Here is a 21,338-nt window from a genome sequence, read left to right as displayed (position 1 = left end):
GGCAGATGTTGACTATTGAGGAGAATCTAATCAATAAATGCTTTGCCTTCGTGACTTGTAGCTTCAATGCTGGTGCACCAGCAAAAGGAAATGGGAGCAGGTCCCTCTGGCGTAAGTTACGAACCAGGGATGGTCACACTTTAAGATATTTTAAGTACACCAGTAACCAGGGATGGTGAAAAAAGAAATCTTTGGTGTCTTTTGTAGAAGATGAAATGCTGGGCTGACGTACCGTGTTGTGAGATGACAGAGACAAAGGACATGGGAGGTACATTGCACTCTGCCCTGCAGAGAACCAGTACTATGGTGTTTGTGCTTTAGAGCTGGGCTGTGTGGCCAGAGGCCCTTGTAAGCTTGACTGCTTTACCTGGATGAGCTTTGGAGAGCTATGAACTTGGGTTTGAATCTCAACATTTTACTGGTGGTATTACCTTGCTTAAGTTGGCTCCCAGTGACTTTTCTCTTTGTTTTTTCACCGAATAAAATGAAAGTAATAGAACGCATTGTTTGCTATATGGATTAAATGTGATAGGAAAGTGGTTAGTCTAGTCCATAATAAGTGCTCAGCAAATGTTGGTTGTTGTTATTTTTGCTATTATTATTATTGGTATAGTGTTATGTCGAGAGGCGCTTGTAGAATATAGAGTTCTCAAGTAAATCTGCTCTTATGGCTTGAAGCTGTACCCTTCTGTGTCTTCTTTATCATGTTCAGCCCTGTGGGAGCCCAGACAGGGTCAAAATTGGTTGAGCTTGAACTATGTTTGGTGACTGTTGTCACTGGCTCTACTGAGGCTCAGCTGGAACCAGTTCCAGCAGAGGAATTACAACAGACGGTCCCCCAAATCCGGGGATGTTATGAAGAAGCAGACAGTGATAAAGTGAAGGATAAAGGAGACTCCAATTTCATGTGTCTCTTATTTCACCACCGCCCTTTTATTTCTATTATCTCTGCAGGGCAACCCAACGAGTAAATAATTCAGTCTAAACCACAAACTTGAGCCCAGCACAGTCCTAGGTTCTGATATGCATGAAATAAAAGACACTTAGGTGTTCACAAGGTATAAGAATATTGTCTAAATGGAATCACAAACAATAAAAGGTTTTTTTTTTTGGTAGAAAAACATGAACTAATATATTATTAGCAATAATAATTAATCTTTATTGAGTTGTGCTTGTCGCCAGGTGCTGCTCTCAGCATTTTACACGGATTACTTTTTCATCCCAAGGCAATCTCCTTTGTAAACTGGGCTTTGGCGAGCAAAGTTAGCCCAGATAGCCACACGGACGTCAGCGCACAGCCAGCACCTGGCTTTCTGCACCAGTTTCAGCTGGTTCTGCACCCGTTTCGGCTGGGGATGCGCGCTGCCCACTTGTCAGAGCGCCCAGGATCAGGAGAGGATTTCTTAGCAAACCACTTTCCAAGCGACTTGACACTGCAGGGAGGAGTCTTGGGGCAACCGTGAGAAAGGAGTTCCCTTCTGATTTTTACCAACCTCGGGTTCCTGAGCCGTCCTTTTAAGAGACGGAATTGGCCTTGCGCGCGGCGTGGGGTCCGGGGAGCCTGCACCCACCCCCCACCCCCCACCCCCGCGCAGGGGGCGCGCCCTGGAGCCGCGCGCCCGCCTCCCCGGTTTGGCCAGCACCTCTCCCTGCTCTGTCTCGCCCGGAAAGAGCAATCCGTGCCCCCTTAGGGATGGGCTGAAGCTGCCTCCGGGGCGCAGGGAGGCGGGCCCGGGATCGCGGCGGTGGCCTGGCGCGGGAGGCCGTGCGGTGGCACCTGCGCGTTCCCGGGCGGTGATGGGGCGTTGGGCGGGGGTGATGGGGCGCTGGGCGGGGGTGGGGGTGCGCCGCCCAGGGTCGCCGAGAGATCCCCGCTGAGCCGTGGGGTGGTTCTTCACGCTCCAGACCTGGAAGGGCAGAGTCTGATTACTTCTTGGCTGATCTAATCCTCGTGGTAGATAGCCCTGGCTCTAGGGGGGAGAGTCTCCAAGGATAGGAAAGAGCCCCCCCTCCTCCCCCCTTTTTTCATTATTTTTCTTCCCTTCAGTAACAGGAGACTTCTAGAAGAGGGAGGAGAGGAAACCAGCCCTCCCAGCTTGCTGCATTCCTCTGCAGCGGGAGGTGCGGGAAGGTGCGGGAAGGCAAAGGCGTCCCCGGGAACCCCATCCAGTGTGTTGAACTGGGCCAAGCTAGGGGCGCAGGGGGCAGCTGGAGACTCCTTGACCCTGCGGGAGACAAGTGTCCTTTAAGATTTCCGAGTCAGGGGGATCCCTGGGTGGCGCAGCGGTTTGGCGCCTGCCTTTGGCCCAGGGCGCGATCCTGGAGACCCGGGATCGAATCCCACGTCCGGCTCCCGGTGCATGGAGCCTGCTTCTCCCTCTGCCTGTGTCTCTGCCTCTCTCCCTCTCTCTCTCTCTGTGACTATCATAAATAAATAATAATAAAAAAAATTAAAATTAAACCAGACCATAACCCCCTTTGCTTAAAAGTATCCAGAGGCTTCCCAGTCACCCTTAGAAAGAAACCCGAATTCTTTTCTGTGGCAGGAGCAGCACGTTTGGTGTAGCTTCATTCCCTGACGCTGGGATCTCTCCTCCTTCTCTTCCTCCTCCTCTCCTCCCCGTCTGCTCAGCCACACTGGTCTCAGGCTTGTTTAATGTGTTCCAGGCTCAGCACCTTTGTACTCCGTGGGCCCCTGCCTAGAGCACTCTGCCCCAGATTAGTATGTGGCTGGCACCTCTACAATCAGATGACAGCGCAGACTCTCTAACCAGGCTTGTTCAGGTGGACGCCACCTCCCTCTTCCAACTCATTCTCGGTCCTGTTACTCTGCTTTTATTTTTTTCATAGCCCTTATGCTTGAAATTTTATTTACTAGTATTTTATAATTAAAACAAAATATTTCATTAATAAAATAATGAATAATAAATGACAATATTATGTATTACATATGTATTATATACGTATTATATACATTATGTGTAATAATGGTTATCTATAACATAATAATCAACATATTTAATTATTTAAATATTACAATTATTTTAATTAAAATGTATTATTATTTTACATGTCTATTATTTATTATGTTCCACTTTCCCCACCATATTTAGGTTCCATGAATGTGGAGACCTTGCCCATTATGTTATTTCCAGTGCCCGCTAGAGTGGTGGGTACATAGTAGGTACTCAATAAGTATTTGTTTAATAAATGAAGGAAGTTCAAGAAGAGTTGCCACATGCTTGGGTTTTGTTTTTTTAAAGATTTTACTTTCTTACTGCAGGGGGGAGGGGGAGAGAAAACAGTGGAGGGGGAGGGGCAGAGGGAGAGGGAGAAGCAGACTCCCCAGTGAGCAGGGAGCCCAATGTGGAACTCGATCCCAGGGTTCTGGGATCATGACCTGATCTGAAGGCAGGCACTTAACCAGCTGAGCCACCGGGCGTCCACCACATGCTTTCTTGCAATGGGGGAGGAGGCATCTGAGGCTGGCATTAGATATTTATTGATTTAACGTTCAATAAATGCGATATTTACACTGCATTTTGCTAGGCACCAGTTACAACAGTGAATGGAACAGACAGGTCTCTGCTCTTACGGGGCTTACATTCTATGAAAGATACAAGATGGGTGCTGAGAAAGAGAACACCAGGGGGTGCCCACTTTAGAAAAAGTGCTCAGAAGAATGTTCTTTGAAGAGGTGTCTTTTTAGTTGATACCTGAAGAAGGAGCAGGCGGGGTGGAGGGAGAAAGTATGTGCCACGCTTCAGGGAGGAAAGATCTTAGGTTGAAGGATAAGAGAAGTTTGGTTAAAGCAGGGGAGCAAGAGGAAGTGGCAAGGGATGCTATTGGGGAAATAGACAATAGCTATATGCAGTCAGAGCCTTGAAGGCCATGGGAATGAGCTTGGAGTCATGCCAAGGACAATGGGAACTCCCTGGAAGGGATTAAGCATGGAATTAATGTGATCCAGTATCCGTTTTAAGATTACTCATGCTGCTGAGTGAGGGGTGGAATGGATGGGGCACTCATGAAAGAGGAGAGACACAATTGCAAGGCTCTTACAACAGTGCCTACTTGCTTTTGAGCACCAAAAATAATGGTGGTAGCAGGGAAGGAGAAGTAACAAATCCAAGATATATTTTAGTGGCGAAGCTGGACTTTTTCCTAAAAGTTTTGGGAGAGTGAGAGTTCAAGATGGCAGATTGGCTTCTGGATGTTGAATTGGGACGACTGTGATGCTATTTAATGGTACCGATGCTGGATTGTTTATTCATCTGAGTGATAATCTAAGTTCATCTCCCAGACCTCAAGAAGGGTGGCAATAAAATAATCGAAACAGATACATTTTGTTTTACTTTTTAGAAGTTAAACTTTGTCAAATGATTGTAGTTGTCCGAAATAATATAGAGTTCCCATATACCCTTTACCCAGTTTTCCCCAATGTAACATCTTGTAAAACTATAGTATAATATCACAGTCAGGTTATTGATATCAGTAGTCAAGATACAGAACATTCCCATTGCCACAAGAGTCTCTCATGTTGCCCTTGTATAGCCACAGCTACTTCCCTCTCACCCTTACTGACTCCTAAACTGTGGCAACCATTAATCTTTTCAACATCCCTATAATTTTGTCATTTGATGAATGTAATATAAATGGAGTTAGCTAGGATGGGTAGTGTTCTCCAGAGAAATAGAACCAATAGTACATGTGGATAAATATGAGAGAAAGCGATTTATTTTAAGGAATTGCCTCATGTGGTTGTGGAGGCTTGGTGAGTCCAAATTCTGATGGGGGACACCGGCAAGCTGGGAACTCAGGAAGGAGTTGCACATCAAGTCCAGAGGCAGTTAGCTAGAGAATTCCCTCTTGCTCTGAGGAGATCAGCCTTTTGTTCTATCAGACCATTGGCTGATGAGACCCACCCACATTCTGGAAGACAATCTACTTTACTCTAAGTCCACCTATTTATTTATTTATTTATTTATTTATTTATTTATAATTTTTAAAATTATTTTTTTAAATATTTTTTTTAATTTATGTATTCACGAGAGACAAACACATACACACACAGAGGCAGAGCACAGGCAGAGGGAGAAGCAGGCTCCATGCAGGGAGCCCGATGTGGGACTCATCCTGGGTCTCCAGGATCATGCCCCAGGCTGAAGGTGGAGCTAAACCGCTGAGCCACTGGGGCTGCCCTAAGTCCACCAATTTAAATGTAAATCTCATTCAAAATACTCTCATGGAAACATCCAGAGTAACGTTTGACCAAATATCTGAGTATAGTGGCCCTGACAATTTAACACATCAAACTAATTTTCATAGCATATAACCTTAGAAATTACCTTTTTTTGCTTATATAATTTTCTTAAGATGCATCCAGGTTGTTGCATGTATCAAAAGTTTGTTGGTTTTTATTGCTGTGTAGTAGTCCATGGTGTGGATGTACCACAATTTGTTGAACCACTTACCTTTGAGGACATCCAGGTTGCTTCCAGTTTTTGGCTATTCTATTTTTTTTTTAAACTTGATTAGGCAAAGATTTCTTCTTTTTTTTTAAATTTTTTTATTGGAGTTCAATTTGCCAACATTTAGCATAACACCCAGTGCTCATCCCGCCAAGTGCCCTCCTCAGTGCCCATCACCCGGTTAGTTTTTGACTATTCTAAATAAAGCCTCTATAAATAAGGTGCTTGGGTGGCTCAGTCAGTTAAGTGTCTGCCTTCAGCTCAGGTCATGATCCGAGGGTCCTGGGATCGAGTCCTGCATCGGGCTCCCTGCTCTGCAAGAAGCCTGTTTCTCCCACTGTCCCTGCCTCCCTCTCTCATGAGTAAATAAATTAAATGTTAAAAAAAGAAAACCTTCTATAAACATTCATGAAAACAAAAACAAAACTTTTTTTTTTTTTTTTTTTACATGAACATGTCTTTTCTCTGGAATAAATGTCCATGAGTGCAGTTGCTGGCCCATTTTATACATGCATGTCTAGTTTTTAAGAAACTCCTATATTACATTCCTACCAGCAATGTATGAATGATCCTGTTTTTCTCTGCATCCTTATCACCTGACATTGTCACTATTTTTTTTTATTTATTTATTTTTTTAATTTATGATAGTCACAGAGAGAGAAAGAGAGAGGCAGAGACATAGGCAGAGGGAGAAGCAGGCTCCATGCACCGGGAGCCCGATGTGGGATTCGATCCCAGGTCTCCAGGATCGCGCCCTGGGCCAAAGGCAGGCGCCAAACCGCTGTGCCACCCAGGGATCCCTGTCACTAATTTTTTGTTTAGCCATGCTGAGAGGTGTGTAGTGATATCTCCCGGCTTTATTTTGCATTTCTTTGTGTTTTTTTTTTAATTTAATTCATTTAAAAGAACAACAACATGTTTAGATTTAATTTCATGTCATGAGACAGTTACTTTTTTTGAGCATAGTTGACACAAAATGTTACATTAGTTTCAGGTGTGGAAGTTAGTGAGTTGACTAGTTTATACATTATGCTGTGTTCCTCACAAGTGTAGCTACTCTCTGTCCTGTTTCATCACTATTATCATTAACTGCATTTGTTACACTCTACTTTTCATTCCCGTGACTTACTCGTTTCATAAGTGGAGGCCCAGATCTCCCTCTCCCCTTCACCCACTTTGCGCAACCATCTCCCTTCGCTCTGAAAACCATCAGTTTGTTCTCTATATTTATAATCCGATTCTGTTTTTTTGTTTGTTCATTTTTTTTAAAAAAGATTCCATTTACAGGTGGAATCATATGGTATTTGTCTTTCTCAGTCTGACTTTCCTCACTTAGCGTAATAGCCTCTAGGTCCATCCATGTTGTCTCAAATGGCACAATCTCATCCTTTTTTATAGCTGAAAATAGAAATACCATATGATCCAGTAATTCCACTATTGAGTATTTACCCAGGGAAAACACTAACTCAAATGGATATATGCACCCTTATGTTTATTGCATTATTTACAATATCCAAGACCTGGAAGCAACCTAACTATCCACCAGTAGATGAATGGATAAGGAAAATGTGGTGTATATACATAATGGAAAATATTCCATTTTCTGAAGGTCAGTTTATCAATTTTTCTTTTTATAGATTGTGCTTTTTGATGCCAAGTCTTACTTTTTTTTTTCCTCCAAAGATTTTATTTATTTATTTGACAGAGCATATAAGCAGGGGGAGGAGGACAGGAAGAGGGAGAAGCAGGCTCTTTGCTGAGCAGAGAGCCCAATGTGGGACTCAATCCCAGCATCTTGGGATTATGACCTGAGCCAAAGGCAGGTGCTCAACCAACTGAGCCGCCCAAGCACCCCAAGTCTTACTTTTTGTCTAGCCCTACATCCTGAAGATTTTCTTTTTTTTTTCCTGAAGATTTTCTTCTATGTCATTTTTCTTCTGAATATATTTTACACTTTATATATAAGTCTGTGATCAACTGAGTTATTTTTGTATTATGTGAGACCTAGATTGAGGTTCATTTTTCCTATGAATGGATATCCAATTGTTCCAGTACTATTTATTGAACAGGTATCTTTCCTTCATTAAATTCCTTCTGCATCTTTGTCAAAAATTGGTTAAGCATACGTATGTAGATTTATTTCTGGGTTTTCTCTTCCATTTATGTGCGTGCCTGTCTCTCTACCAGTAACACAGAATGTTTACAATAGCTATGTATGGTTTGAACTCAGTAGACTAATTCCTTCCACTTTCTTTTTTTTTTTTTAAGATTTTGTTTATTTATTCATGAGAGAAACAGAGAGAGAGAGAGAGAGAGAGGCAGAGACACAGACAGGGGAGAAGCAGGCTCCATGCAAGGAGACCCATGTGGGACTCGATCCCAGGACTCCAGGATCACACCCTGAGCCAAAGGCAGACGCTCAACCTCTGAGCTAACCAGGTTTCCTCCACTTTCTTTTTCTTTCTGAAACTTGTAGTTCCTTTCCTTTTCTATACAAAATTCAGAATAATCTCACATATATTTACAAACATTTCTTGCTGAGGTTTTGATGGGAATTCCATTAAACTTGTATACCAGTTTGGAAACAACTGATATATTTGCCGTGTTGAATGTTCCAATCCATGAATATGCTCATTTAGTTAGATCTTCTTCGATTACTTTTATAGGTTTTATAATTTTCAGCATATGAATCATAATACCTATGCATTTTTAATTTTAGTGTCCATGCATTTGTTGCTAGACTATAGAAGTATAATAGATTTTTGCTTATTTATCATATATCCTACAACTTTGCTGAACTCACCTACTAGTTCTATGAGGTTTTTTTTTAGCAGATTTCTTGAACTTACCTATGTAGACAATCATGTCACCTGAAAATAGGGAGAGTTTTATTTGCTACATTCTGACCTACATGACTTTTATTTCCTTTTCTTAACTTATGACACTGGCAACAACTTCTAGCACTGTGATGATTAAGAGTGATATAAGTGGCTATCTTTACCTTGTTCTTAGTCATTGAAGAAAGCATTAGTCTCTCAAAATTAAGTATAAAGATGCTCTTTATCAGGAGGCAGTTCCTCTTCAAACCAATTATTCTAGGACTTTTTAAAAAATCATGAATCTGTATTGAATTTTGTCAGTTTTTTTTTTCATCAATTAATATGATCATGTGATTTTTCTTCCTTAGCCTGTTAATATGATGGATTACATTGAATGATTTGAATCAGAATTGTTTCTCTGGAACAGCTTCACTTGGTATTGAGTATAATATTTTTTATGTATTACTGAGTTCTTTTTTTCTAGCATTGGGTTAAGGATTTTTATGTCAGTATTCATGAGAAATACCAGAGTTTTCTTTTTGTATCATCTTTGTCTGGTTTTGATATCAGGGTAATATTAGCTTCATCAAATGAATTTAGCAGTCATCTTTCATCTTCAGTTTTCTGGAAAGGATTGTATAAAAATGATGTTTAGTAGGATGCACCAATCAAATAGTTTGGGTCCAGAGATTTCTTTTTGGGAGGTTTTAAATTATAGATTCAATTTCTTCAGTAGTTTCAAGATGATTCAAATGATCTATTCCATATTGGATGAGTTGTGGCAGTTTTGCTTTTTGAGAAAGCAGTATATTTCATCTAACTTGTCATATTTATGTCTTTATTAATATTCCCTTATCATTCTTTTTATGTCTGCATGGTGTATAGTGATATATCTTGTTTCATTCCTGATATTGATAATTTTTGTCTTCTCTCTCTGTCAGTCTTGCTAGAGGTTTGTAAATTTTATTGATTTTTTTCAGAGAAGATCTTTATTTCATTGGCTTTCTATATTGTTTTTCTATATTCAATTTTATTAATTTCTGCTCTTATCTTTATTAGTTTCTTTCTTCTGCTTACTTAGGGTTTATTCTGATATTCTGTTTCTACATTCTTGAGATGAGAGATTAACTGATTGCTTTGAGGATTTTCTTCCTTTCTAAGAAACTTAGAATTTAGTGCTATAATATTCCTTCTCAGAGCTGCTTTAACAGTGCCTCACAGATTTTGACATGTTGCATTTTAATTTTAATTCTGTCAATGTATTTTTTTTTTAATTTCCCTTGAAACTTCCTCTTTGACCCATGAATTATTTTGGAAGTTTATTCTTTAGTTTCCAAGTGTTGGGAGTTTTTTCTCACTCTGTTATTGATTTCTAAATTGATTCCACTGTGTATGATTTCAATTCTTTTAAGTTTGTTTAGATTTGTGTTATGGCCCAGAATATAGTCTATCTTCGTATGTGTTCCATGAGTAATTCTGTTGTGTCTCTCTTCTGTTGTTGGGTGGAATGATTGATCAATGTTGATTAGGGCCTGTTGGTTGATGGTGTTGTTGAATTCTTCTAGCTCTGTGGTCTAGTTGTTCTATCAATTGTTGTGAGAGGAGTATTAGAGTCTACAACTGTAATGATGGATTTATCTATTACTGCCAAGTAAAGGTAGAAGTCCATGTTGCCCATTGAGCTTACATTGACACCCAAGGTAGTGGGAGGGCTTTTCATTCATGATGGTCAGGGGTAGGATTTCTTCTTCTCATGTGGTGTCGAATGACACCATGATAAGGATGATCTCATTACTGATGAGCAAGGTAAAATTCCTGTCTCTCCAGTAGGCATCTTCTGTCAATACCCTGACAGGAAGGGTAAGGAGGGGCTTTGTTATTTCAAGTCGGGGGGAAAGTCTAGAGTCCCCACATGATTTCCACTGATATTGGTGAAGGGGAGTTTCAGTAAAGTATGGATAAAAGTCCTGTTCCCTACTGGGCCTTCTTTGACATCGTCTTGGTAAAGATGTTAGTTTTGTTTTTTGTTTTTTGGTTTTTTTTTTTAGAACCTCACAATGTGGAAGTGTAGGCTCCCTACTTAGTCTTTGCTGGTATCATTTGGGTTGCAGCCATAATTTTTTCTTTGGTGACTGGCTGGAATAAAGCAGTTATTATGCAAAAGGTTATTTTTTTGTTTTGTTTTGTTTTGTTTTGTTTTGTTTTCCTTTCTAAGTTTCCCTTTTCCTTGTCCTTTAGCTAGAGAGAGCAGGTTTTTGAAGGTGAGAGGCAGAGACATAAGCAGATAGAGAAAGCAGGCTCCATGCAGGGAGCCCAATGTGGGACTGGATCCTGGGACTCCAGGATCACGCCCTGGGCTGAAGGCAGGCATCCAACCCCTGAGCCACCAGGCATCCCTGTTTGTTTGTTTTTTAACTTGTTTGTACCCATCGACATTTCTGGGTTGCTGACTTCATTCCAAATCAGGGATATATGAGGCAGTGGAATTCACCACTGCCATTTTTCAGATGTTGAAGTTTCTAGCCAGGTAGCCCTCTATTCTCCACTTTCTGTAGTCTTATGTTTGTTTTATATTAATGTCCAGGATTTTTTTTTTTATTCCAGGAGGAATAAGGAAAAATATGTCTACTTCATCTTCCTGGTTGCAGAAGGCTTGTTTCACTTTTAAAAGACTTTAGGGAAAGAAACCTAATTAATTATAAAACAAACACAGAGCAAATAAATAAACAAAAGATGAAGTCAAGCCAAACAAAGAACAAAAAAATTTTTATGGCATTTAACCTAACTTTCCCCTGAAGTAACTTCAGTTCTTCCATTCTTTTTGCTTTTTCTTATCTCATCAACACTAGAATTGAGAAGTTACTCTTTTCATCCCCTGTACTTTGGTTCATCATATTTGGGGTGAGATTGAGATATAGGGGAAAGAAAATGAGTTGGAGGTAGATAAATGTGGGCTAAAGACCATCTCCCTTCAAGCTTCAGACAACTGGATATTAATTGCCTACTCACTATCTTCATGTAATTGTCTAATAGGTACAATATGGATTTTATCATAATTAGACAGAGACCTTGATTTCTTACCTTCCTATGCTCAAATATGCCACTTGCTACTGATGTAGCTTTGGGCCTCAGTATCTACTTTTGTGAGACCAATAGGATAATGCCTACTTCTTGGGTTAGTTAAAACCTTTAGTCTTCTCCAAAGCCAAAGCCAACACTCTTTTCTAGCCCCCCTCATACCTTCCTAGGGACCTCACTCCTGCAATTATCCACTTTGTCTTGTCATCAGTAGAAATCAATTTCCCCATCTCTACTGAATCGTTTACTTCACTGGTGTAAAGCACATTAACTTGGCCCATCTCAGGGAAAGTATCTCCCTTAGCTTCCTAGATGTTGCCTCATTTCTCTGTTTCCCTTCATGGCAAAACTCGTCCAAAAAATTGTGAACGCTATCTACACTGTTTACCATTCTTTTCTCCTCAATCTACATTAAGTGGGCTTTTGTCCCTCACCACACCTCTGAAATAGTTCTTTATGAGTTTTCCCACAATCTAAATCTCCCCAAGGCTAAAGGGCAATTCTGTATCTATTGGACCACTCCCCTTTTTCTTGAAATGTTTTCTTCTCTTGACCTCATGACAAATGGACCACTTGAACTCAAAGGCCACTGTCTCTCATTTTCTGACTCCTTCTTCATTTCCAGACTTAATAGTTTTATAGTCCAGTACTTAGTCCTTGGCTTATTTCTCTTTTTATCCACATTCATTCCGTAGATAATCTCATTAGATCTAATGGCTGGTATCCAATAAAATGTCCTGTGATGATAGAAATGTTCTTCATCTGTGCCGTCCAATGTAGTTGCAACTAGCCACATGTGACTATTTAAATTTCAATTAGTTAAAATTTAAAGATTCAGTTGCCTGTTGTACTAACTATACATTTCAAGTGCTCAGTATCCATGTAAGGCTAATTGCTATTATATTAGACAGCATAGAAGTACAATTATATGTTTCTCTTTCCAAACTTCAGATAATACTCAACATCTCTATGTAAATGTCTATGAGTTTTTGTCTTAAGTTAATCCTATGTAAATAGAACTCTTTCTCTACTTCCTTATCTTTAAATTTGCTACACAACAAGCCTTTTCTTGTTCAGTAAATGGCATCAAAATTGCTCCAGGGGCCAATTCACTGGAGAGCTCTGCCCACTATGCCTTCCAAATATGCCTTGAAACTGACCACATCTCACCATCTTTATCACTATTACTTTGGTCTAAGGAGCCACTCTCTCTTGCCTTGACTATTGCAGTAGCCTCTGAACTGCTCTGCCTGTCTCAATTCTTGCTCCTCTGCAGTTCATCTTCCTTATGGCAGCCAGGAAATCTTTAAAAATATTTAAAAAATAAAAAGTCAGAATACATTTCCCAGTTTAAAATGCTCCAGTTGCTTTCTAGTTAAAGGAGAATAAATCAGAACTCCTAACCTTACCTAAAAGGCCTGCATGATTTGATTCTTTGCTTATTTTTTAACATCTGCTCCTCCACCTTCAACTTGTTCATTTTGCTGCAGCCACCAAGTTGCTTGAAACCATTAAGCTAGCGCCTTTCTGTCTGGAACAGTCTTTCCAGGATGGATGCCTCCTTCTCATAATTTAGTCTCAATTCAGATATGTCTCTCTCACCTCCACCTACTTTCTCCTCCAATTTACCTCCACCCATCCCCTCCCTGACCATCCTAGCTAATATAGCATCTTCCCTGCTTTCCCTTATTAACATAATTACCCTATTATAATTTGCTCATTGCATTTGTTAATACCTAACCCCACCTTATGTATTTGTCTCCATGTTTATTTTTTGTCTCTCCCCTAATAAAATACAAAGTCCTTAAGGGACAGACTCTGTCTATCATGCCCACTGTTGTATTCCCAGCCCCCCGAATATAATCAGTACACCCACATGGTAGGTACTCCTAAAGGACTGACTTATTAACTTTAGGCTTTTCTGGGGGTATTATATTTGTTGATTAATTCATAATTAGGCAATATACACAATTTGCCAGAATCAAGAGTAGACTACCTTATATCAAGAGTAGACTGCCTAGGCCCTGGAGGATTCATACGTGCTTGATAAGGTACTGATAAAATCATGACCAGGTGGGCACGAGTTACCACCACGCGTACCAAGAGACCTTTGGCTGCAACATCATGGGAAGACATGAAGAAGGGGTCCTATGAGGGAGAAAGCCAAAACCTACCAAAGAGTAAACAACGTGAAGGCTTTCTGTGAAAAATGATGCTCCCAAAGCAAAACACAGAAAGAACAAAAAGAAAAAGAAGTATTTGAATGAAGATGTAAATGGATTCATGGAATACCTAAAACGGAATCCACAGATGATTCACAATGGAGAGATGATAGCAACAGATAGTCAGGAGGTAAGGGAAGAAATTGCGGTTGCCTTGAAGAAAGATAGTCGACGGGAAGGAAGAAGACTGAAAAGACAAGCAGCAAAGAAAAATGCAATGGTATGTTTCCATTGTAGAAAACCTGGCCATGGGATTGCAGATTGCCCAGCTGCCCTTGAGAATCAAGATTTGGGCACTGGAATATGTTATCGCTGTGGGTCCACAGAGCACGAAGTAACCAAATGCAAAGCCAAAGGAGACCCAGCTCTTGGTGAATTTCCTTTTGCAAAATGTTTTGTTTGTGGGGAAATGGGACATCTGTCCAGATCTTGTCCTGATAATCCCAAAGGACTCTATGCTGATGGTGGTTGCTGTAGACTTTGTGGCTCCGTGGAACACTTTAAGAAAGATTGCCCTGAGAGTCAAAATTCAGATCGAATGGTCATAGTTCGTCGCTGGGCAAAGGGAATGAGTGCGGACTATGAAGAAATTTTGGATATGCCTAAACCACAGAAACCCCAAACAAAGATACCTAAAGTTGTTAATTTTTGATAGTGACTAGTCCTATCATTTGTTACCACCTCATTGTTAAACATGAACTGGGCCTAATTCACAAATTGGAGCTGGGCTTCCTTGGAAACCTGTGTTGTGGGGCCAGTATGATCTGGGTATGATGGAACAGTTTCCTGAGTGCTTTCCATTAAAGAGTGCTTCTATCACTGGAGAAAATCACTGAAGAAAAGTATAAGATATTTAAATTGGATTCTCTCAAAGAACATTTTTAACAGAACTGAGGTATTACTGAGTGGTTATATGCTTGATTGTAACAATCATCTTTTTATTTAAAATTATGCATTAATGTGAACTACCCCTAAACAAAGTATAACTGCTTTGCATTTGGAATTGAATTTTTGGAAAAAAAAAAAAAAAGGAATTGAATTTTTGGTTTTATTGTTTTCTTGGTTCAAAGTGCCAATTTTTTATTAAGAATTTATAAGTTGCCATAAAATCTACTGTATTTTAAAAATGTTTAATAAAAATCCATTTTCTATTTAAAAAAAAAAAAAGAGTAGACTGCCTAGGTTTGAATCACAGTTTCATCATGTCGAGCTATATGTGATCTTGGGAAAGTTTCTTTTAAACTTTCTGTGTCATGGTTTCCTCATCTATAAAATGCACATAATAGTGTTTCTCTCATAGAATGGGTAAGGATTAAAGAAGTTATTACATGTACCTGGGATGCTTGGAACATTGCCAGGCCCATAATAAGTATTTGCTATTATTATTAATATTATTATTATTTATTACTGAACCTATGCTACATTTCATTAAAGGGCACCTTCATTTCCTAGAAGATTTTCAGTAAGGACATTGGGTTACAAGGGACAATGATGATATTTCAAGAATTTCCTGACTCTGATCAAAACATGACAACTGTTTTATATTGTAGATTTTGTTTATTTAAATAAATATTGATTCTCTGTTTAATCAAGGATACTTAGAATTAGTCCCAGGAAGCAGTTCAAAAATATCATCTCTTGCCCACTTAGAGAGAAAGGGAAGAAAATTTAATTAATTAGTATGGCCTTCCCACAGTGGGGTTACTGGTGGGCAGCTTTAAGCCTTGAAAGAGCTCACAGGACCTTAGCATCCTTCTATTGCAGTGTATGTCTGGTAATAAAATATCTTGATATTATCCTTAGCCTTGAGAAAATAGGCAGCAAGGCAAGAGGCAGCTTCACAAAAGAACTAGGGACTAGAAAAGTAATCATTAACCAGATTCCTAACCCCTCTTTCTAAAATACTGAACATCTACCATAGCTCAAAATTTTACACATCATCACTTCATCCCTGTAACATCATTTGAGTGAGACATTATTTTCATTTATTGGCAAGAAGACTAAGGCTCAGAGCATTGAAGAATCTATCCCAAGCTTCCATGGCTAATCAGTGGCAAAGCTGTTCAAGAAAAGTTTATAGACTATCTTTTATGTGCCAGTACTGGAGGGAGCAGTGAACTAATCAGGTGAGATTCCTGTCTTCCTTGAATCTACGTTTTTATAGGTATTATTTGGTTCCAATTTTAGAACCTAACTTGAGAGCACCTCAAAGTTTTCCAAATGACAACCTATGGGGGATGAGGTGACACATTAACAAATACATCAGAAGAGTGAACAACCACTGTAACAGCAGTCACAAATATTTAATGAACAATTTGTAGGTCCTTGTGCTTATAGGTTCTAATAACAGCTGGAAAAAAAAAAACCAGACACAATGCCAGAGTCAACAGAACTTTTAAAAAAGATTCGCAAACAAGTGCTTAACAGGGTGGGGCAAGTAACGTAAAAGAAAATGTCTATGCATTGTATCCTTTCAACACAGATATATATTGTGTATTAATCAATTAGACATACTCTTCAGTTTTTCAAAGGACTATAGCTTTGTCTAATTTTCTTAAAACACAAGTCTCTTTGCCTAGCTTTTCTTTTCCTGATTTTGTGAGTGAAATTCTATCTTATTTCCTGCTTCGTATGGGAAAAACTGCAGTACGTATATATCTATACCGTGATAGATGGCATCTGACACTTGGCTTCAGCCTCAGAGAGTAATAGGGAGATGTAAGGTCTGTGACAACCTGGAGAGGCTACTTTCTTATAAGGAGGGTAGTCACTACCCAATTCTAGATGATTTCACCATTCAGGCCCGGGGATTTGTGTTCCCAGAGCAAATGTAAGCCATAAGTAAATGGGTGGATTGTTTGTTTTGAGTTCTTCCAGAATTGATAAACCCAAGAAAAAAAGAAAGAGGAGAAAATCTGGGGAGTTTAAAGGCAGGAACTGACTAAGCACATTTTCTTTTCCTTGTATTGTTTCAGGATGGTTCTAGGTCTATAGATTCCAGAAAACGAATCACAACTTGTAAATTATCTATTTGCATGTTATTCACTGTGTGTTTTCCTTCTGTCATCTCTATCCCTCTAGCAAAGCTTTCAAGAAGAACTAAGGGATGGGTTAATGCCCACACTGAAGGGCTAGAAGGGGCAGCTGGGGAACCAATGACAGGATAGTGAATCTGGGGGGGCATGAGTCAGCCCTGTGAGTGCCCGCCACCTCAAACCGTGTGGACTCTTGCTTTCTTGCTAATATTGGGGATGTGGATTTGCTTCTAAGGGAACCTATAGTTTTATTTCAAGAAAAGAAGGAGGTTTATAAGTATGACAATTAAGATGAAGTGATGTGAAGTGCAAAATTCCTGCATCTCTTATCCACATTCATTTGGGTGTGCCCACATGCAGTACATGAAAGCTCCCCAAAGGTCCAAGTCTGCGAGATTGAGTGTAGTTGCTCTGAAACAAATTACTAGAACCTTGTTCATTTGTGTATAGTTCTGTATTAATGATGGTTCACATAACTAATAATCTCATTAACTTTCACATTCATAATGAATATAATCTTACAGGGTTTTCACAATACACTCTGAAGTAGGCATTATTATTCTCATTTTATAAACAATGAGTCTGGTATTCAAATACAGTTTAGTAATTTGATCAAGATCACGTGATTAGGTAGGGCTAGGGTTTCTTTTGTTTTTTTTTTTTTTTTAATTTTTTATTCATTTATGATAGTCACACACAGTGAGAGAAAGAGAGGCAGAGACACAGGCAGAGGGAGAAGCAGGCTCCATGCACCGGGGGCCTGATGTGGGATTCGATCCTGGGTCTCCAGGATTCCTCCCTGGGCCAAAGGCAGGTGCTAAACCGCTGCGCCACCCAGGGATCCCCTAGGGTTTCTTTTGAACTCAGATTTTTGGCTTCAGATCTTTTTGCTATGACCTGCTATCTTTGCTGTGGCCTGGAAGCTACTTATAAGGGTTGTCATCATGTGATTTATGCCACAGTGAATGGTTGGTGCCGAATGGCCTAACTTATTCAGCAATTAATAACCAGATTCTTGATCGTTAAGGGCAGGAGTAGACGGTTGTTTAAACTGCAAAACTATTGTTTCACTTGGTGGAAAACATACTTTTTAATTTAGTTCTACCCACAAGGAAAACACTAAAAAGAGTGGAGTCTAGGTTTCCAGCAAGGTCTGCTGAGGCTGGTATATTGTTCCTGTTTGGATGCTCTGGGGTTCAAATGATCTCTCGGACTTCACCTGGAAATGAGCCATGGCAGGGGTCCAGGGAGATCAAGTCACGGTCTAAGTGCAGTCATGATCTCTGTCTCCAGCCACACCCATGGCTAGGGGAGACTGCTAAGAGCTTAAGGATAGTGTCTTGTGCTGTGATTAAAAGGAAAGAACCCTTGCAGATTGTTGGTGCCAGTTCTGTGGCAGCCAATGCATTGGCCTATTTCCTTTATTCCTTTTCTTTTCCTTCCTTTAATATTGCCTATAATTGAGTTAATTCAATGGATTTATATAATGGATCAGAAGGAATGAGTGGACTCTTCTGGCTAGCTCAGTGGTTACCTGGAGAGACTCAGACAATCTAAGGTGACAAATCCAGATGCCCAGAGGACCTCTTGACTCCATCCCGAAGGCAGACCGATGGCTACCAAGTGCAGGGCGGAGGAAGTAGCCCTGGTCGCTGGGGCTATGACTGTTAAGACTTCTTGGACAGATGCAGTGACCTTAATAGCCTTACAGTGACCCACACTGGGAATCACAGATGAAAAGCTACCCAGTAGCTCCTACAAGTCTAGGTACCATTCCCACCTTTTTGCTCTTTCTTTTAACTGGAGCTCGTGATACTTGGCAATGAGGACAGCTCTCATTAAAAGAGCAAGAGGTCTGCCGAGTGGGCAGCCCCCTGAATCCGTGCCATTCATGTCACGAAGGTTTGACAATCTGTGTGAAATTCCTTTGACAGTTGCACATCTATGGCAATTTTTCAGTGAGCACTGTCCCAAATTAATTAATCATTGGGTAATTCAGTCTAAATTGAATGGTGCCACTGCATGCAGAAAAGTTTTGTTTGCGATTTTTAAGTCATCTCAGTTTAAATGAAGTCTATTAAAATTCTCTGTTCCTAACCAGTTTTCAATCAAGGATGCCTAAATGGCCACAACACTCTGCAGGGCATCTTTCTGTTTTGAGTTTGTGTCTCTTCAGTGTTCAGGGTTAATCATTTACAGACAGTGTTTGTGATATTTTCTATCATTGCCTTCAATACCATTTGCTGCTAATTTGTGGGGTGCTACGGGAGGCTTATGAGGTTGACATAAAAAAGTGGGAGTAAAGATCATGAGGTCATCATTGAGGTCTAACAAACAATGTTCCTCTGTGTTGTTGACCAATAGGTCACCAATAAAAGGACTAGTGTCAGGGAGAAATGGTTCTCATGACAGCTGTTTACCAGACACAGAGGAGTTCTAGGAATGTACTGTCACAAGCAGATGGTGCAATTTGCTGGTGGGCAAGATGTTGACCCAGGTACTCCTTTGTCTTGCAGATCTCTAGGAGGCACAGCCAGCTTCCACTTATTACCCCCATTCCCTGGAGAAAATCCCCAGTGCTTACACCAAAATTGGGCCTCTGGCATTTTTTCAGAGACATTTGAGAAACAGTGGCAAGACCAGCAAACATAAAAGCAAATCGAATCTCTTTCCCTTGCAACTTGAAATCACCTCTTTCTTTGAGCAAGGCAAATGGATTTGGTGAAGCACTTTTTGGTGATTGATGGGAAGAGGAAACAGTTTTTATTTTTCTTCAGTGACTCGAACGAGCATATCAAAATTGAAGGTTGGTGCCTCAGTGACTCTGTGCAGCAGAGGACTCAGTTTCCCTTAGGAGGACTCCTGTGGGCCTCTAGTGATGTTCAAAGCACCCTCAGAATGGAGCCCTCTGTGCTGGCTACAGTCTCCCATTACAGGAGGAGTCTGCCCCGAGGGCCTGTTACTGCCTTTCCTCTGACCTTTCTTCTCTCCTCTAAAACTCTCCTCCCTCGGGTGGCCTATGCTGACGTGAAGGGGGAAATTGCTCTGCTTTGCTACAGCAAGAGCACAGGCCCCCATCTCTCTTACCCTGACCCAACTGCCAGATTGTAGCCAATCCTCCTTACAGGTGGGCTCTGTTGGCCACACAACAAAGCCTTTGCCTTTATTTTGCCATTGATGGGTGAAAGGTGAAGAAGGTCAGGAAAACATCCTGGTGGACAGGAGAGAGTGCTGTCCTTGGAGTGGGGATGAGCCTTCTCCTTCCATTGCTGCTGCAGCCCTTCAGGCCACCTTGAGCCACTCCGTTGTGGTCTCTGAAGGGTGAGGCTCTAAGTTCCTTGCAGGTATGCAATTTTGTCCTTTTGAGACATGTAAGATCACGGCAGGGATAAGAGAGAGATTTCTCGCTGATGGCTTCACACTAAAGGGCAAAGAGATGGTCTGAGTGGTCCCACAGGTAAGAGTCTAGATAATTTCTGATGATTATAGCCCCCCACCCCCTGCCCCAAGAGGAGGCCTAACGCTAGAATGTGATCCTTTGTCCTCATCACTTAGCACCCAGCCTGACTAATCCATTGTCTTTACTCACAGATTCTTTGCCAGTAAGAATTCACTTAGCATTTTAATCCATTAATTTGCTGCTGCAGAGCCAGCTCTGCCTAGGAGATAACTGTTTCAGATGCCAGGGCACTAAAAGATCACTGCTTGAAAAGTTTATTGGGTAATGAAATTTTAAAAATCTCAAATACCAGGTAATGTTTTTTTCTGATTGTCATTGTTGACTTCCACAAAGATTGTTGCTGGAACGTTTGTGGGAATGTAGGAGTACAAAAGAGATTAGGGAAGAAATTATGGAATTGCCACAGAGGCCACTGCTTGATTGGTGAGGCTAAATGGGAGTCTAAAGACAGACATTCTTATAAAGTATCTCCTACTAAGGTAGTTCTATTATTTATCTTAACCATCAAAGCTTAGGGAATGAAGCAGGTCAATGCATGCATATAATGCAGGAATAGAAACCCAAGAGCACCAGATGGAAATGTGCAAAAAACAACAGAAAGTCAATACAAAGTAATTTTGTTTTGAAGGAGGAAAAGGAAAACATATAATTTTGGGTGTTGAGTGGCATACGCGCTTTTTTTTTTTTTTTTTTTTTAAAGCTTTTATTTATCTGTTTGGGAGATAGCAGGAGTGAGGAGAGGAGGAAGGACAGAGGGAGGGGCAGAGGGAGAGGGACAAGCAGACCCCGCCTGTGCGCAGAGCCCCAATCCCAGGACCCCAGATCACTATCAGAGCTCAAGCGATCACTACCAGAACTCAGGTCGGACACTTAACGGACTGACCCACCCAGGCACCCCCTTCTTTCCCTCTTTGAATAAATAGATACACACATTAAAAAAGTAATACCATTGTATTCCTTTTACAAAGTGATTCCTCTAACCTCTCTTTTGGATGTTATGGTCGTTATAAGAACAGCTACACACAAAATTTACAAAGAGCTTTTCCATTCATGGCCTGATGTGATCAACATAACACAACTGTGAGGTGGGCAGGACTGGTCTCATTATCCCCGTGTTAGAAATAAGAACACAGAGGCTTGGGGAGCTGTGTTTACCTAGGAACGCATATTGTGTGGGCTTCAGATTCTGTTCTTCCAAATAGTTTAGGAATAAAGTCCCAGTTCTCAGCTTTGCCCTTTCCACTTGATTTTCA

General features: G+C 40.6%; 1 long non-coding RNA gene and 1 pseudogene across 2 annotated transcripts; both read left to right on the top strand.

Moving 5' to 3' along the window:
- The first annotated feature begins 8 nt into the window (after positions 1 to 8).
- LOC140598207 (uncharacterized) lies at positions 9 to 11,032 on the top strand. Of its 2 annotated transcripts, none has more exons than XR_012000368.1 (3): positions 9 to 111; positions 208 to 268; positions 10,895 to 11,032. It is a non-coding gene; the product is annotated as an uncharacterized lncRNA (long non-coding RNA). The 2 variants fall into 2 exon arrangements; XR_012000369.1 differs by lacking the exon at positions 10,895 to 11,032 and adding an exon at positions 2,048 to 2,112.
- A 2,285-nt stretch (positions 11,033 to 13,317) lies between these two features.
- LOC112926638 (zinc finger CCHC domain-containing protein 9 pseudogene) lies at positions 13,318 to 14,375 on the top strand (annotated as a pseudogene).
- Positions 14,376 to 21,338: the final 6,963 nt, after the last annotated feature.

This window comes from Vulpes vulpes, chromosome 3, assembly GCF_048418805.1.
Source record: "Vulpes vulpes isolate BD-2025 chromosome 3, VulVul3, whole genome shotgun sequence".
NCBI classification, from domain to species: Eukaryota; Metazoa; Chordata; class Mammalia; order Carnivora; family Canidae; genus Vulpes; species Vulpes vulpes.
The sequence above is the reverse complement of the archived record's forward strand: the minus strand, read 5'-3'. Positions and strand labels throughout refer to the sequence as shown.